Source organism: Falco naumanni, chromosome 1 (genome assembly GCF_017639655.2).
Source record: "Falco naumanni isolate bFalNau1 chromosome 1, bFalNau1.pat, whole genome shotgun sequence".
NCBI lineage: Eukaryota > Metazoa > Chordata > Aves > Falconiformes > Falconidae > Falco > Falco naumanni.
Genome location: NC_054054.1, coordinates 20452495 through 20470749, shown reverse-complemented (window position 1 = coordinate 20470749; position 18255 = coordinate 20452495).

Sequence of the window (18255 nt, the reverse complement as noted above, 5' to 3'; positions counted from 1 at the left end):
AGCTTCAAAGGATAAAGATAAATACTGCATTCTTAGTGTTGAAAACAACCTACTGTCAGCAGAAAAGCTTTTTGAACTGGTTAGAGCCTACATCCGAGAAGTTATTAATTTCTGACATCTCTTAGGCTATCTCTTTTCTTTTTAACTTGCTTTACTGAACATAATTTGCTACAGCCAAAATAAATAGCACCATCTTGTCCTGAGTGGGAGCCTTGGGGCATGGTGGCACTGGCACTGGGTACTCTGCCTCTGTGCCAGAGTCCCAGGCTTGTGCAGTCACACTCGGGCACCCAAAGAAGTAACTAACCTGCCTTTCACTGATGTCAGTATCTTCTGTTTGCAGTTACCTGCAAATCCTTGAAATCTGGTGTAAGGGCCTAACATCTAATTTATGAGCTTGGGAACTTAGGTCTGGAAATTTTGATTTAACCTTTTTCAGTAGTGGGAGTGCCCATCTGCACACAAATGTGAAAATCAACCTTTCTGAAAGTCCTTTTCTGAAGAAAGTGACCTGTAGATAGAAATTTGATCTGTAAAGATGCCCTCTAATTTATTAAAATTATGTTTTTCTTTAAACTTTTTCTTTTTACCAAGCTTAGGCTAGGGTGTGAAAATCAATCTATGCTCTAACTGTCTATTACACCCTACCCTGAGAAGGGACATTTTGCAGCCTATGCCAACGATATGTGTGAGGCAGACAAGAACCTCAAGCTTGTGGTAGTCACACAGTCCCGACAGGTGATGATGATGGAAGCAAGCAATCGATCTGAGTGTGTGACTGCTGTGTCCTGGAAGGGAAGGGACTTGTCCTCATGCTTTTCTGATTCTACAGCAAAGACCAAACTCTGTCCTCCACTTGGGTTATCTCATTGTGAGTCCTACAACAGCATTGTGTGGCCAGCGCAACTCACGGTGAAACTGCTTTCTGCAAAAATTCCAATAATATTCTTGTGCTCTGAAATTCTCTGGTATTTCAGTAACACGGCCCATATCTTAGAGATGCTGGTTTGTCCCGTTTGCTGCTGTGATACTTCCCACCCTTCATTTCCCAGGTGAAGCAATAGGAAATGGTGTATGTGTAGAGGTAACATTAAAAAGTACTTGCATGTAGTAAATCGGTCATTTAGGGGAGGGGAGAAAGAAAAGCGTGGTGTTTTATTTTGGTGCTGGTTTCCACTCTTCTTTCCATTGGCTCCATGCCTCTTCCTGAGGGCTAGGAGGAACTGCCCAGCATTGTGAACTCAGCTTGGCTGTGAAGCATCAACAAAGAGCTGTATGGATCAGTGTTTGGAAATAGACTAAAAAAATATTTACGTGTTGGAAAAGGTTGGAGAGATTTTTCTTTCTGTCCAGCTCGAATTTCAACAGTTTGAGCAGGATCCACAAAACACCATTCTTGAAATCAAGCTCCTATACCTTGATTTGACATCAAGAAGACACAATGACAATTTGTCCGAATTAATGGACTTGAAATCTATTTTTCTCTGAGAAATTTTTAATATTATTCCTTATGCTAGAATCAATTGACAGATCACAGAAGTGGGTAACGCATTCTCTAACATTATGTTCTCTGCTTCTGAGGAAATACCGAAGACAAAATGTTCAGTGTATTTATCCTCAGAATCCCTACTGGACTCCAAAGACTTCCACAGCTGAGGGAATAAGAAAAACAACTGCGAAAATTTCAAGTTCAGACTCCTCAATAAGAAAAAGCAGGAGTCTTCAGTTCACTCCTTAGCAGATCCTTAATCCTTAGCAAAAGTTTGTTGTTGTTGTTTTTTAAAATGTTTCAAAATAACTTTCATTGTAATGTAATATCCCATTTGGGTAGCTTACAAAACTGAAGTATCACAAATAAGGTTTCAACAGTGAGTTGCCTGAACAGACCCCTTGAAAGAGTTTTTACAAAGCCAAATTATTTCTGTAGGTGAAACTTAAGTGGAAAAAATATTTAACATGAAACATTTTTGTACCTCCACTGAACCTCCATTTTTCATTTTTGGCCCATGTGGAATGTTTTCAGTAGCTCAGAAGACAACAGACTCGGGTGTCTCCCCACGACCTCAATGGCTGCATGAACTGCAAGTTGGTTCTTTCTCTCCTAGCCCTGCTTTTCTTTGAATCTGAAATTCAGTTTAATTGCCAAGAATTAAATTAATCCTTGTGAAACAGAGCTTGAACCATGTATTGATTTCAGATTTCCTTTCTTTCTGAGAAATAGGTGCATATGAAATACCCTTTAATCATGCATCAACCAAATTATTTTTTTAATGAACAAATTAAGTGGCATCTTTGAATTCTTCATTATTAAGGGAGTCTAAGGTAGTTTATTTGTAGGTATATATGCAGTACAAAGAATTTTTTGCAACTTACTGGGTATTTCATATGTAACACATCTGAGCAGTAACCTTAAGAAAACCTCAGTTAAAAAATTCATGGTCTTTTACAGAGTTAAAACCAGGAAAAAAAGCTGTTAATGGCAAAAGAATAATAAATGTTTAATCTAAGGAATGGTTTTGTGGCTTATGGCCTTGCATTAGTCGTAGCCATTCATGGTAGCCTCCACTAAATGCACACTCAAGAAATCATAAATGATACTATTTTGGTGTTGCTGAAATATTTAATGGATATATTAACAAAATATTTAATTGGAAGGATCTAGGACAGGGTCCCTGGTCATATCCTGAGAGAGTAATGAAAAAGTCTTCTGCTAGAAAACAGATGTTTCAACACAATTCTGTTTCATGGAAATGTTTGAAAGGGTTTGGTTTAATTCTTCATTGAAATAAAAATAGATTTTGAAGGCTTGAATGCAATCACAATCTGGATTTGTTCCCTGGCCAGCTTTGCCCTTCAGCCTGATGCCGGGTGTCTCTAGTGCCCGCTACTGAGGTTTCCCTGTCAGTCGCATCCTCCCCTGGCAGCCGCGGGGCAGGGGCAGTGCTGGGGACCAGTGAGCCCCACCCTGTGGGGAGAAGGGCTTTTCTGGTCTTTCTAGTAGAAGTCAAGAAGCAGCTCTCCTTACACCTTGAACTGTGAGGTTTTAGGTGTGAAAGGGGGATGGTAAGGAAAAGGAAATTGCGGGAGAGGTATCCACTGAAGAAATTGAAAGAGAGAGTCCTATGGAAAACAGGGAAATCAATGTCAGAATAAATTGGCAGTAGCAGTGCAAATTAGCAGTTCTAATATCCTGTAAAAGGATGAGACTGTGTCATTCACAATGGAAATAACATATAAAGCATGCACACCTCAGGTACGAGTCACTGTGTGTTACCTCCTAGCTGAGACTCTGCCTTGCCCCTGACGTGTTCTACCTCATTGCCCATCTTGTATGACGACACTGACATGTGTGGTCACTAACACCTAACATGAGGCATGCCTGAGTGGAAACTAGCCTCGGGCAGGCAATTGGTTTGACTGGATTTAGACTTGCTTTTGGGAGCAGCCCCGCTGGGCCCCAGACCTGACCATACTGGGACCACTTCTAGCTTAGTGCTAGGAAAAAACTGACTGGCCTTTGATCTTTTTCTCCTTTCCTATTCCTTTTTCTTTTCTACTATTTATACTCTTAATTCGTCCCACTCTGTTCCCCTTTTTTCCTTATTTTTTTTCTCTTCCATATTTCACACTCTCTTCTCCTCCTGTGTTTTCCATATGCTTTCTTTCCTGCTCCTTTTTCCTACATTCTTCCCTCAGGCCATGACAGCTTTTAGTTACAATGAGAAATGACATATTGTGAAGGTGCTGTATTTTTCCAACCTCTTCCCATACTCACTCCGAGTTTGGGAGCAAAATGTTCCTGGTGTGCTGCCAGCTGAACCTCTTGCAGTGCTACAAAGCTGGCTCCCTCCCATGCGTGTACTCCAGGGATGCACTCCCACAGCATGGGCTTTTTGTCGGCTATTTCCTACGTGGCTGGCCTTCTCTTCCTTTCCGGCACTGGACCGAGCAATTATAAATCAAACTGTTTAGAAAAACTGTCCTTAAAGACCAGAGGTAGCAAATCTATTTGTCATAACCTGCATCTTTCTGGAGAAAATGACAAAATCTTTATTACATTGAAAACGTACATGCTATTGCCTTATATTCTGCATGGTAGTTAGACCTATTTGAGACAGCAATATAATTACTGTATTCACTCTTTTGGATGGGTTGGGATGAAGTATCACTTTATTAGCATTTTCTTTCAACTTCAGGATTATATGGGGATCTAACTATCATCTACTTGTGTTAGCCAGGCAAACCCAGACCATCTTCCTTAAAATATATTAAGAAAAGGCTGTAAGACTATTCTGCTGTAACTTCTGGCCCCTTTCTTGAGCAGCTGTTCACATCTTTTAAGTTCGTAGGCTTCTTAATGGACATTTATTTGTGAAGAACAACAGATGCCATTTATTACCCTGCCTATCTTAAAAATTACTTAAGCCTTTTAGCATATTTCTCCAATTAGTGTATTTTAAAATACAACTTTTTCTTTCAAGTGCATTCTGGAATTGTGGAAATATACTGCATTCAGCATTACTCTGCAAACAGAAAAAATGATGCATATTATTTGGCGGAAAAAAGGCATGGTAGAAACAGTAAATGGAACGGAATGAAAAGTAAATGCCTTGCTCATGTGAATGCTAATGTGTAGTTTTAAATCATGAGGCACTGGCCCAGTTTTGGTTCTTTAAAATTAGATTTCTTTTAATATAAAGAGGCAGTAAGATAAAACATTCTGTGGTGTCTGTCAGCGAAGGGGAAGGCATGAAGCTGGTGAAGTGTTATGTAACATGTCCTATAAACAATTCTGTATTTATAGTACTTTATTAGTGTGTCTTCCTCCTTTTGCTGAGATTGCAAGCCTGAAGGTCTATTCCTTATATAGCAGGCAAGCACTGCTTTACCTCGGCTCTACTGTCAGCGTTTAGGCTGTCCCAGCATGTCTTGTTCTTGGCTGTGAGCTCAGAGAAGAGTTCAGTATACCGAAGAGTTAGCAGAGTCCCACATCTTTACTGAACTTTGTCACAAAAGCAGCTTTGTCTTTGGCGGTCAGATATTTTGGGAAGTGTTTAACTATTTATCTGAAAGTAAAAGGACATACTGACAGTATGTCCTTTACCTCTGTTTTTAATTGGGTTAATTTCTTCAGGTGTGTTGTTTCTAGATGTATGGTAAGAAGAAAGAAAACACAAGCCTGTGAGAAGCAGCTCAAATCTCCTTTTCCAGGCCAGGCTGTGAACAGCCCTGGTGTGTCTGGGCAGGACCTGAAAGAAGTTTCCTCTACCGTGACTCTGCTCATGTGCTTGGGATATAGTGATACAGCAGGCACTTAGTCACACAACAGGTCTGTGGTAAGCCAGCAACGCTCCCCTAACAAGACCCTCTTTCTACCTCCCAGGGGACCCTAAAAGCTGAGCTGGCAGGGGCTCCTGGCAGTACTGGCCACAGCTGGGCAGCCCAGCACTCTCTGCTCTGCTGCATCAGGGCGGGATATGTGTCTTCATTGTTGACATGCCAGTTAGAAGTCCTTCTTTTAGCATTAAACCCACAGAGGTGGAATGTTTTAGCTTAAAAACTGGGCTGCAGCAGTGGTGGCTGAGGCAGAGGAACAATTCTTGATCTGTCCCCAGCCACTCACAGCTGGATTTGCAGAAACATCTTGGACAGATGCAGAAAAATCCTCTAGGATTCATCTGTCCAGATCCTTCATCGACTAACACCCATGTCCTACATGTAGCTACTCTTTTTCATTTGAGATTTATTCTCTTGGCTTCTAGAGATAGTGGCACCCATGACCTTTTCTGGCCTTGTGCTGCACTCAGTCGCTGCGTGCTCTGCACTGCCTGTGGCCAGATCCAAATTGTGAGCATATGGTACTTCCCATTAATCCTTTCAATTAGTTTTTTACAAGCTTCTGGCTGACTGGTTGGATGATGCCATCTCACAGCCATGTGTCGGCTCTAGCATGGCTACTTAGTCACTAGGAAATTCTGCATGCCAAACTGTCTAGTTTTAATTGTCCAATTTCTTTTAGAAAATTCAAACCAGAGGACACAAATACATAAAGCAAGAGTGTGAGGCAAGAGGGTTTTAATTTGTTTGCTTCTCCAATATGCCTGTAAGTAATTTGCTCTTAAACAGAGGCAACAGTCCACAGGAGTGTGCTCAGGCTTAAAATCTGGTTACTGGGAAGAGATGGAGGAAGGAGCTGGAGCTGGTTCCTACTGTTACGCCCTTTAACTCCAGGCAGACTGGGCACATTCTAAAGTCCCCCTGTTTCACATCTTTCAAATGGGACATTTATCTATTATTTTCTCTGTTCTTTTATTAGTTTTAAAGCATGCAGTTTAGTCTTTACAATTGGTGATTGTTTCAAGTTAAGAGCAGTGGACTAGAGGAACCGCCCTTCAGTAAAATGCAAGGTACAGTTAGCACAGGAATTAGCTCCACATCTGCAGGGAAGCTATTTAAATGTAGACCAACACATATTTTATTAGCTGTTAGGTCGCTTAAGGAGTCATCCACTCCAAATAATAGTAATTCTGGTTAAATTTAGACATATATCAAGTTAGCATGTTAAATAATTTGAGGAACAGATGTCTTTAGAAACCACTAAGTTATACTTTACCAGCTTGTGCCAGTAGTTGCAATGGCAACAGTTCCAACACTTCTGTTCGAGAAGCGCAAGGACTGCCCAGGTTACTCATCTAAGAAAAGCACATGAGGCGAAGTGGGTCTTCCTGTGCTGGCCCAAGGGATTTTGATTGTATGGTAGTGGGTGGATGACCACAGGCATTTTGCCTGTCAGGCACAGTCTTTCCAGCATCCCTGATGGGTGTCGTGAACATCAGCACCATCCCCCACCAAGAGGCATGGCTTGAAGTTGGAGCATTGCCCTCTTGTCCCTGATTATAAAATAAAACAAAACCCTGGATAACTAGGAAGGAATTCCTCCTTTGTTTTGTAAGCATCTTGGGTCAAAGGCCCTGTAGAAATTTAAATTATGGCTATTGTTCAGTATTATTCTTGGTAGGAGATGTAGGCAAAATCCTTTCAAACAGGAAGTTCTTTTGTGGCCATCTTCTGAACAACTCTAATCGCATTACATTTTCTCCTTCTTCAAAGATCCCAGAAATATCTCTCTTCATGTTTAATATTTGAATGTGTTTATTGTGTTGATGGCAATTTACCTGCAAATTGTAATTATGGGAAATTCCTACAGCTTGTGACAAAGTGCACAGAACTGGTCACCACAACAGGTTTTTCCTCTGTTTCAAGTGGCCCCTGACTCATTCAGAGAAGTCAAGACCTTTCCTAGGGAAACAGAGCTCTTTGCCAGCGATCATTTTGTTACTGCAGCAAGTGAAAAAAGTCTTTTGAACATTTGGGAAGTGAAGATTAATTTCTAGGGCTGCTTCATCCACGCTTTCTTGGTGCCTTTTTGATTTTTAAACTGTCACATATTACTTACTTTTAACTGGCAGAACAATAACTCTGAGCTATTTTTTCTGAAACTAACTGTACGGTAGCTCTACAAACATGGAATAGTTGTATCAGAGTTTGGAAGAGTTAAAGTACATTACAGATTACAGCCCATGCCTGTTTGTTATGGACATACCTGGTTCCACCATGGAAGCCAGGGGTTCATTTTCATTATCTGAGATGCTGGCCAGATTTCTGTTTTTTCATCCTCGCCAGGTTTCTGTGGACATCTATTCCTTCTCTTGTTCTCCCTCCACATGCATTTAGGGCAGGGGTCCTCAAAGTTTTTAAACAGGGGCCCGGCGCGCAGATGAAGTGGCAGGCAGTCATCTGCGGCTGCTTGGTTTCCCCCGCAACCCGGGGGGTGGGGGGTGTGGGGGGTGTCTGTAAATACCAGGGGCCGGATTGAGGACCCTGGGGGGCTGTATCCAGCCCGCAGACTGTAGTTTGAGGACCCCTGACTTAGGGTCTCTACCAAATGAAATGTCATTTTAGCTATGTGACTGTGAAAGTGTTGCAAAATGGTAGGTAACAGGCTCTCTGTACTATTGTGCAGGCAAAGTGGAGACTATTATAGCAGTATTAAGCCATAATCCAGTTTTAATATGATTCTGGAAAAAATACTAGAAAAGCAACTCTGAGACTCAGTACGAATATTTACCTACTGCACACAATAAATTTGCTCATAACAGGCTGGGATTCTGCTGCCCACTGCCCGCCATGGGCAGTTCACAAAACAGCACAGCCTGGTAGCTTAGCTGTCAGCAGAGACATTTTTGTGGAAGATAGAGTCCTAGCTAAGTGCAGCTGCATTTATTAAGTGTTAGAAAGACAAGATACTTAGTTCCTAGAAACACAAAAAGAGAAGTTCTGTCTGTGTGGAAAGCGTTGAGCCCTGTTGAAATCATGGGTGCTGGTGCTGTGGTCACGGTTCCTGCCAAGAGCTGGTTATTGTGGGGTTTCTGCCCTGCACCCCCACAAGGTGCAAGACAGCTGCTGCCATTCAAAGCATCAAGGAGCTGACTCTTAAAAATAACTGTTTCTCCCCAGTTCTAATTATCTTTCCTGTAAGCACCCTGCAGACTTTTGTAAGCTAAGGCAGCATCCTAGGACTGTGGAGAGCCTCAGTGCTTCCCAGAGTGTCTTCAGGATGTCATGAGATGTCTCTAGCATATCACTTCTGCTCCCAGGCCAGCCCTGCCCTTAGCAGTGTGGTCATGGGAAGGTGGCTTTGAAGCTGGATTTTAAACTACTGGCAGCAGAAAGTTCTCATCCAGTTGGGATAGCGAGGCCACAGCCCTGTAAACCCCTGCAATAAGGACATGGTCCCATTCAGCCATACACAAAGATTATCAGTTAGTAAACATGTGCATTAACTACCTGGACTTATCCCTTACTTATTTCCCCGTGCTTAATAGATCTAATAAAAAAATTCTACAGTCCACTTAAAATAAACACCACTGTAATGAGCTTCAAGTCCAACTCTGAAGGTTATACATTCGTTTCTGCTTCAGTTGTATTTATAAAGGCCTTTGTGTTGTAGTTTAGCCTATTTAATTTTCTTGCTTTTGTAAACACTCTTATTTACTTTTTTTCTGTGGAAAAAAAAATAATGTATGAAACCATCAATTCATTTTTTTGTTTTAACGTGCCAAAGGTGACCTTTTAGGTTGTATTTTTAAGCATAGAATTTCTTCCAAAAGGAAGGTGCTACCAAAAGATATTGTAGGTGAAGGGATCTTTGTACCTAAAAGTCATGTTGATCATGAGATCAGATGTTATTTAAGTTTAATTTAACACAAACCAGAGCACCTATTGCATTGTAAATTCTCTCCGAAGAAACTGCTTAACTCCAATTTCAGTAAAGTCAAGAGGCTGTTTCTGAAAAATAGCATGTGTTAAAATGAAAAAAAAATATCACAAATTTATTACTATCTTGATATATAATAGCTTTTTAAGAGTGAGTAATTTTCAAGGCAAGTTTTGTTGCAGTAATATATCTGTGGGAATAATTTTTGCTTAAAGATTTAAGATTAAACTTCTGTCTTTTTTTATCAGTCATAATGAAAATACTAATAAGTAAGCATAACTTAAAGTTCATTTTTATGGAATTAGCATGGGCCTCCTGTTATCTCAGAAAGAGCACAGGTTCAGCTGAAATTAAGTTTTGGGCTAAAGGGTATGTTTCTATTTTAGCTGTCCTTTAATAGCTCACTATTAAATTAGTGTTATATAAACCAAGCTTTATCATAGTTCTGGTTTTTTATGCATTTTTTTGTCAGTATAATAAAGATCTGGCATTTGAGGACAGAAAGTAATGAAATACAAGCTGTCAGAGCATGTGGCCAAATCTTCTTTTTCAGCTTAAAGTTCATTTGTGAAAGGAAGAGCAGCTCTAGAGGGCTGATGGAATTTCTGATTCAGTGGCCCTGCCAGGAGAATGAGATATGAAATCTCTATGAAGTGCTCAGATACCACCACTGTAAAAGCAATACAAAAGTATGAGAAGCCCAACCACCACCAGACCCCTCCAAATGAGAATTATTTTGTAATTCTACCAGATCAGACTTGGAGAAGAGGGGAAAGCTTGAACCTAGCTTGAACACAAGGGTCTGAAGAGGAAACACCTCAGAGAGGTGCCAGAGCCCTGGAGGAAGGAGGCCATGGAAGAGACAGAGGCCATGACCACCTTCCTGCTCAGCTGTTGAGACCAAGAAAGAAGCAGCAAGTGCTTTGTTAGACGCTTGGGGATGGATACATACAAAGAAGTTTTAAACTATGCACAACCAAATGTTTCGGTCACCTGTCTTGCATAAGCTGTAAAACATTTGGGAATGATCTTCCTCATTTTGGTCAGAGAACAGTACACTTACTCCTGCTTTATTAATAGCATCCTATTAAGTAACACAGTCATCTCTTTAAATGTCCTTGTGACTTAATGTGTGGATTATCTTACTTTGCTAATAGGTGTTCCCTCATATTTCTTTTAGATACAGAAATGTGCTAGCTCACAATAGACTGATACTGTCATGATTGGTATGTATAAGCCTTCCACTACAGATAGCATGTTTAATTTCTGCCGGACACCTGCAGAAAAATTGCAGGCATAAAATGGATGGCCACCAAAGCGACACTCCCTTGGTTTCTTACCTTACACCCTATCTTCTCCAGCATGTGAATTGGCATTGGCATGTGCTCTGCATTTCAGAAACCCAGTAATTACAATTTAATGCCTTTAAACTGTTGTATTTGCACCAGTGGTAATTATTATTCTTAAGGTATTCTGGGCATGTGTCTTCCAAAGAGTATGCTAAAGCAAGGAAAGAGATTTAGGAGATGAATGAGATAAATTACAGAAACAAAATAAGCATCTAAACCTTATAAAAATGTGTTAAGCTCGGGGGAAGGGTAACTTAAGCCCTAGTTTTTAAAATAATTTGGAAGCAATGGAAGGGAATCTTTCACACCTTAGGAGCAACAGCCATAGAATCTATCAAGCAAACAACAAAAAAGATACTTCCATTCAACATCGAGTTGCAAAAAGAAGAGGAAGAATGTTTCCTGTTGTATGTACATTTGTGAAAGACTCCTAATGACCACTTTGGAAGTAACAGGAAAAAAAGTTTCTTACTGGCAGGTAGTGCAGTTTCCCAAGGGACTGCATGATATGATAAGTGGTTATTAATGACACTGCTGTGCTAAGAATCTGATATATTTGGAGAAGACTGGTAAAGATGCGTGGCTCTTGGTCGTGCTGCTTTTGTGTAAGACTTCTGTTGATAAAAGAGGGCTGCAAGAAAGGGCTGATGAATTACGTTTGATCTGAAGGAGCTGATAAGAAAAGCGCGAGTTGGGGAGCCACATCTTGTGCATTTGGATTGAATTTTGCAGAATTTCTCGGTGTCTACACTTGCAAGGAAGGGATACTCTGCTTAAACCAGCAAAGAGTGACCGTGGTGATTGCTCCTGTGTGAGCTGGTGGCCCAGGGCTGCTGACTCCTGCTGCTAGGAGCTGTGTGCCCTCCCTAGCTGCCAACCCGGTCACTGCTCAGAAGATGTAGTTGCTCTGAGTCATGCTGGCTCAGCCCGATGGTCTGTGTGGCCTAGTGTCTTGTCTCCACTTCTGTGCGCCTGTACGTGCATGCTTACATGCCAGGCATTGCACCAAACCTCCACAACACAGGCAGACCTTCCTTTTGCTATTCCCCAAACCAGGGCTGGATGTGGTCTGTTCTCCTGGAGGGCTCTGCAGAGCTCAGATACGCATCCTGTGCTCAGTCAGAAGGGTGTTTTGATGTCAGGCAGACACAGTATGTTGCCTGCTGCTGCACTCCTTGTGCCTGCAGGCATCTCTCCAGTGCTGTCCCCCAGCTCTTCCCAGCTGCTGCCCTCCCGCTGCTCACTGCTTGTGCCAGTAGCCCAGAGGGCACACAGTGCCACAGCTCACTCTGGCTACGATGGCAGCTCATGCCTCTGCTGGAAGCTGTGTCGCAGTCAGGTGTTGTACCTTTTCAGAATGAAGTTTAAATTCCTGTTCATTGCAACAGAATGTAAAAGAAAATAGCTTTGTACTGCCAGCCTGCAGGCTTGCTGGCATGGTGCAGTGGAAGGGCAGTATTGCTGATAGTGGTGTGAATCCAGGTTATAAAGGCAAGATACCTGACTGGTGGTTATAGAGGAGCTGTGATGGCTGTGAAAAAACTATGCATAAGGGGAAAACACAATAGACTGCAAACAGGTTATAGTTAAAAGCAGAGTGAAACTGAGATACAAGTTAATAACAAGTGAGGCTGAAGCATCACTCTCTTTGTTGCATAGTTGTTGTAGCCCATATGGGCTTTTATCAGGAACAGTCAGTGATCACACATACCATATGTGCAGCAGCATCTAAGCTTAGCGAACTGGAAGTTTGAACTACAAATTTCCTTACAGTTAGTGGTGTTAGTATGAGCTAAAGTGATATTAATTTTAATTAGAGCTGAATGAAATAATAAAAAAAATAATTTCAATTTGTTTCACTGAAACCCCTAGATTTCTCCTTTGGCTCCATCTGGAAAGCCTTACATTAACTTTCCAGTGAATTCCTTTTTGTAGAAAGAGAAAGGAGTGGAAATGCTCATGTGTACTGGCAGAAGCATTCATAGTCTGCAGGTAGATGTGATTATTCTGAAAGCAGCTGGTAGATTTGGTCATTTGTAAACTGGAGAAGACAATCAGCAACAAAAAACATGCACAACACAAACTCAGGAAAGCAAACTGTTAGAGTGACATGAAGAATTCATGAGCTGTTCATAATTTGAAGTATTTTTATTTAAACCGTCTGGTGCATGATCCGTAATCGTAATAAAACACCACTGGCTCCAGGTGTCTGTTCAGATCATTACAAACAGATAACAGAGTTGCATTCCATAGTGCCTTCCAGGTTTTGGAGTATCTATGAAGAAGTGAGCTCTTCAAATCAAATCCTTTTCTGATCAAAATGAAATAGAGGGGCTACAGTATATGCCTGGCCTTTACAAGTATGTGCTGCAATGTAGTCTGTGGTCCTTCAGCCTTACTAGAATGTGGCAAGAATGTTTTGTGGCTCTTTTCTCACAAGCACTTTTTTTTATGTAGAAATCAAGGTAGAAGAGGAAGGAGGAGAGGAGAGCAGTGTTTGGCCCGGCAGGAGTCGGGCACAGCTACAGTATGTCCATGGAGCTGGGGAGCTGCTCTAGGCAGCCCTGGCATGGGCACCTCTTCACTGACCCACGTTCTTATCGACACAAGAAGTAAGATCATGTCAGAGTAGTGCATTTGCTAATCCATTCCACTTCATCTTGTTATCTCTGTGCTGAATCCTGTAGATAATGTATTTTTCATTTGAGCTTATCTTCTAGAAAGGTAGCTAGTCTGGATTTGAAGAGAATGAGGGGTGAAGAAGCCATCATTCCCCATTCTTTCTACATATTGGATTTTGGAGTGTTTCTGAATGGAGATTTTAAGATTTTGGAAAGGGGTGAATTTGAAGGTATTTATTTCCATTTTCTGTTGCCTAAGAGGTTGTGAAAAACGATTTTTCTTTGAGAGGAAGATATTGAAACCTAAGTTGAAGCACTTAATTTAAACAGTATGAAAATACACAAAGCCTTTCTACATTGGCTATATAGGGAATCTGGCTGCTGACTTTAGGAATACTGAAAACACCTACAATGAAAGCACTAGTATATGCATAAAGTAGGTCAGATTCTTCCCCCCTCCTGCAAATTTAAGAGCCTTCTCTTCCTTGATAAAATCTACCTGGCTAATTAGCTTTGCCTTTTCACACAGCACGAACTCTTATGTTAGGGAGTGACAAAACTGGTTTAAAAAAACGTGTATGTCTGTGTACTTTTCAGATACAACTGCACTGTGTCAGATGACGATGAGGAAGATACTGTTTTGAGAACGTTCATTTAAGGCACACCTGCACCCAAACAGTTTCTTTTACTATTAAGATTGTGTACTGATGGGAAGGAGCTTATTCTTACTATTAAAAAATGATGGTTCTTTTTCTTTGTCTATATAACATACCAAAAAATAATTTAGGTATAATTAGTATGTGCGGAGAAAACTGAAACTAGCCAGACATGTTTGTTACCCTGCTGCCAGGTTGAGAAATGCGACCCAGTATTTCTTTGTTAGCTTTTCCTCCGTATAGTCTCTTGAGTCATAAATGCTCTCTTAAATGTGAAAACAGTGTCTGATACAGAAGGGCCTTGATCCTGCCAGGATGTGTGGAAAACTATCATGGAAAGAAATAAGTCTTGCTGAGCACAGCACAGAGAAGCAGCACAGTTGCTTTGAATTTGTGTAGTTTATTCCTGTTGAGGCATGCCCCTCATCTTACATCCCCGTACTGCTAAGCTGAGCAATATGAAAGCTGCTGTCTTTCAAGATGAGTGCGTACCCCTGCAATCTCAGTCTGTCAGTTGATCGATCAATATTACAATTGGAACGATGATGCTCCAAGATGCTGGAACCAAGCGACTGTGTGTCGCTTGCTGTGAGAGCTCCCCACAGCTGTGGTCCAGATAGCAATACCTGGAGCTAACTAGCTCTTCAATCCCCTTCTCGTCAATTCCATCTGTTCCCAGGCTCTTGGCAAATTTTCTCATCCTTCTAGCTTTCAGACAGCAGTATAATAGATTGTTGCAAGAATGGATTCATTTATCTAAGGCTGTTTAAAGATCTGAGAAGGATGTACTTCAAAGGCAGGAAAATGGGATGCAGTGCAGGTGAACAGGGGAGAAGGATACGCACCCAGATTAAATTAGCCCTTCTTCTATATGCAAGAAAGGAACCAGTTTCTGTCTGCCTTTTCAAATGTTTTGCTGTAATAGCAAGGGGGAGCATAAAATGAGATAGAACTCAGTTAAAATGGAAAGTTTAGAGCTGAGCTAGTAAAAAGGCCAGATCCACTGGGGAGGGGAGGAGTGGCTGGAATGTTTAAACCCTTGGCGTGGCAAAACTAGCTTATAGAGACAGGGGTTACCAATGCTGAGACTGCATCCTTCTGTGGCAGGTATCTAACCTACCATATGCTTTGAATGCAATGAAAAATGTTTCAGTTTTAAATGCAAGCATTTTTTTTAAAAAATGTGGAAGTCAGCCAAGAATCTGTCTGCTGCAACAACAAAATAAAAATGCAGTATGTTAGGAAGGAGGAACAATCATTGGGACTTTCTCTGCTGTAGGAAGACAAAGTAGACAGAAAGCCTCGAACAGACCTGCCTCAATTTTATTTAAAGGTGTTACAAATCTTGCTATGAGATTGCGATGACAGGATGGCACAGTTTGTGTAACAGCATTTCAGCAGGGCTTGAGATGTGACATAAAAAACAACCAAACCTGAGGCGTGCATACAAATGCTGATGTTCTTTTAATATAAATCAGCCTATCAGGGAAAAGTCAGGTAGCAGTATAATTAAAAGATTATTTAACATTTTTTTTTTAAACAGCACATAGGCCTACAACTGTATTTCTTATCTCCGCCCAAATATAAGTATTGAAAATACTGAGGAGAATGCAGGATCATTTGGCTCCTCTGCGACAGCACTGATTTTGTTCAGTTGGATTTTCCTTTTTGTTATAGACTTGTACATTGTTGGAGAATAGGGTTTGGGGCATTGCATTGATATATTTCTTATTTCTGGTTCATCCCCAGGGCTTTGATCTATTCATTTTCAGCAGCCTTTTGAATTGGCTGATCTGTATTAGGATCAGTGTGTGAAAGGCATAGGAAAAAAATGGACCGGGTGTTGTGAAAGAAACATCTGCACTCTTTGTCAGAAAAAATGGAGCGATGGCTATTATGAGAAATGGAAGAATATTTGGGAGTCTCACTGCCTACAGAGAGAGAAAAGAATACTGCAAAAGTTAACCTCTTCAGGAATTGAACTGGATAAATTTAATGATGTAGCCCAAACATATAAAGAAAAGGTAGATATAAAGACAGTCAAGAGTGCTACAAAACTTAAGTTATGAATGCTGCAGGTTGTGTAAGACACTTAAAACGTTGCATGTGAGGTGGTATTTTCAAATTATGTTTTGCATTCATCTGACAGATGCCCACTTGAAAGGTATTTTGCCAAGAGTACTGAAGGAGGAACTATCAGTGTTTGAGAGTCCAATTATTTAATGCTGTATTTTCAGGCCCAGCTTAATATTGTAAATAAGTGTCCAGTCTTCTGCAGGAAAAGTATCTTCAACAGTAAATGGCATGTGACCTTGCATCTTCATAATACATAAATGGCTGGCAGATGTGCCTCGTTGATGCTCTTCTGAGACTCAGGAATCTATGATAGGGTCAAGAAGTTCCTCTCCTAATTTTTTATTCACCTGACTTTTCTCAGAATCCAGTGGCTATGAGGTCTGTGCCTTAACTACAAGTTTACTTGCTGGAAAAACCTACTGTTTGTTGCGAACGTGCCTCCTGCTACCCTCATCTGAGGTTTCTACCTCTTGTGCTGGGAGAAAGAGGGAGCAACTGTCCCACCATTTATGATTTTACAGACTATTTTATCTTCCCTTGGGCGCCCTTCTTCCAGCCTGAGGGTTCAGTCTATTTCACTGTTCCACAGATGGAAATTATTTTGTATCTTTGATCTTCTTTCTTTGAACCTTTTCCAAGTATTTCATGGGGGCAGGTGGGTGAAGGTATGGGATGGACAGAAGGAAGAAAATGTAAGCAAAGCTGTAGCATTCAAAATGAGGGTGTAAGGGGCTGCAGTATATAATGATGGTCTCTGTTCTTTATCCCTTCTCTAATAGTTTTCAGTTAGTATTCCATTTGCTGTCCCAAGCGTTGAGCTGGTATTTTTGTTTATCTATTGTAATTCCAAAATCCTACTCCTAAGCTTATTAGATAGCCTAGAGCCCATCATTTCATATATAAATTTGTGAATCATTGCTGCATTTTCATTTACTGATTTTTATCTGCCATCTTATTGCCCTCAGCACTCAGCCTTTTAAAGTCTTCTGCTGTGCCATGAGGAGAACCCTGCAAGTATCTCCTCCCTCCCCTTGCTCCTGTCGTGCGTAGGCAGCTCAGAGTAGCTGGGACACAGCCCCTCTCCTGGGATAAAGCTATGGGAGACCACTTATATCCTTCAGGCTGTGCATTTCCTTGCCTGATATTTCCTGGTTAAATATGAATGCTCTGTATCTTTATCTTGATCTAGGCAGTTGCCACAAATAATTGTAGGCAAAATAAAATATTCCAACCAAAACTTTCCCTGCACAAATTAACAGGAAAAAAAGTGAGTGGATCTTTATAGCCCTGTTGCCATGCACTGTTACAGCTCTCAGAACCACAGCTTCATTTAGAGCTCAACAGTGCAATCTACAAACCAGTAAAACTATTCTGCTTTGATTTTACATAAGTTACTGCAAATCAGTTCTCACTGACAAAGTTTTAATTCTCTTTTGATTGCTATTTCTGCTTGAAACAACAGCTCCATCCCCTAGTCTCCAAAACGGAACTTGTCAAAGGATTTTACGTAGTTGTGACAGTAACCAGAGCCATAAAGGAATAATATTATTTTTTTTTAAAGGTAAAACTCATCGTCTACCGCATACTGCCATTGTATCAGGATCATTGACATTTAGGACAGAAAGCATCTGGGTACACAAAGCATTTCCAATTGTCTAAATTGAAATGATAAAATTCCTAATAAGGTTATTCCATTCCATCTCTTTTTATGGCTCTGCAGTCTGTAGTATTTTTATGAATAGTTCATGCTGTGGTGTACTTATTAATATGCTTCTGCAACCTAAATGGCATAATTAGTTGCATTTTTATCTCGAAGGTTCAATTAAAAAATAATCTAGCAGGAGGTAGGATTCCCAATTACTGAGTGTGGGAAAGACACCTACTCTGTTCTTGCTGTCTTTCATCTCAGACATAATTCAATCGGTCTTTTTCCCAAATAAAATGTATCTTTTCATCCCTGTGGAGGAAGGAGAGAGGTCATAGAGACCTGTGGAGACCATATATAATGACGTCTATTTTTAGCTTCACTTTTCTTTAAAAATGCAATTAAATTTGTAGTACACTCAAATTGCAGACACTCTGTACACTGTCTTGTAGACAAGACAGAAAAAAATTATTTTAATTGCTTTTTATTGTAATAGAAAAACATTATTGTTTCTATTTCAGGTTCAGTAATCAAGCCTTTACAAGTATATTAGCAGTAAAACAAAATTAATTTACATTTTATTTCTTACAAGTGTTTCTTTTGGAAACTTGTAAATAGATACCACCACTCT